Raw genomic sequence first — 1301 nt, 5'->3', positions numbered from 1 at the left:
GTCTACTTTGATTATCAAGGCATCCCGGAAATAGCAGTTCACAAGAGAGTGACATACATACAAGAGTCCATACCAACAGATCAACAAATACATACATGTAATAGGAGAACGATAATTTGTGTTTTACTAAGGTTTCACGGCGCTCACAACTGCATAAGGACACATAAGCGCCAAAGGGTGGATGTCAAAAGAGAAGTCCAAACGTGGAATCAAGCTTACTCTGCTCACTTCTCTAGCTTCAACAGCACAAAGTCTGCTTCGACTATCAAGGCACCACAGAAATAGCAGTTCACAAGATAGTGACATACATACAAAAAACGTAGAGGAAATGATGATAGTAAGGATGAGGAAAGAAAAAGCAGCAGTTCCCTTATGTTGTTCCGGCACAGTATGAGCATGACATTGATAAATCTGCCCTTTTACAATTCCACTGTGCATAAGAACAATATTATTACGTTAATATCCCCCCTTCGGGAACGGCCTAAAGACAATTCTGTCAGTAGCACTGCCCGGGTGGGGGGGGGAGGGGGCAGGAGAGAAAGAGACAGACAGACAGACAGACAGACAGACAGACAGACACACACACACACACACACACACAGACACGCATACAGACACACACAGACAGACGCACAGACAGACAGACAAGCGGGAGTCTCCGCCGCCCACTCGCGACCACATCACACGCCGCATACGTACAGCGTGTCGACCGGCACTCATTGGCTAGGTATTTTGATCAATGGTGATAATTTAAACCTGTCACAACCCCAGTCTTTAGCGCAAGACATGCGCTTGATCGCTACATGGACCGATCGCAGGCGACAGTCGCGCGCGGCTAGACGTTGTCGCGTCGCATGTAAGGAGATGGGTTCTTTGTAATCTTACTTGATTGATTTTGGAGCGACAATAACCAAACGTAGCAGCCTTTGTGCTGTTGAAGTTAGAGAGGTGAGCAGAGTACGCCTGATTCCCCGTGACCGGCGTGACTTCGCGTCGTGCAAACGGCGACACTCTGTAACTGTAGACAAAGACAGACAAACACAACAGCGGCATGTTTTACTGACAGGACGGACAGGCTAGTGGCCACACACACCTTTTCCGGAGAAATCTGGTGGTCTCTGCCGCCCACTCGCGGTCAAAGTGAGTGACCAGAGTCTCGCACGTGTCCCGGGGGTTGAGGTCAAAGAGGTCAGACTCCTGGAGGTCACGGCGCCAGCCCGTGTATACGGTCCTGGGGGTCAGGAGGAGAGACTATAGGGTACATGAGTAGTGGCGGGGGGTCGGGGGTCAGGAGGAGAGAC

The sequence above is a fragment of the Aplysia californica genome, unplaced genomic scaffold (assembly GCF_000002075.1).
Source record: "Aplysia californica isolate F4 #8 unplaced genomic scaffold, AplCal3.0 scaffold01098, whole genome shotgun sequence".
NCBI classification, from domain to species: Eukaryota; Metazoa; Mollusca; class Gastropoda; order Aplysiida; family Aplysiidae; genus Aplysia; species Aplysia californica.
Note: the sequence above shows the minus strand (reverse complement) of the source record.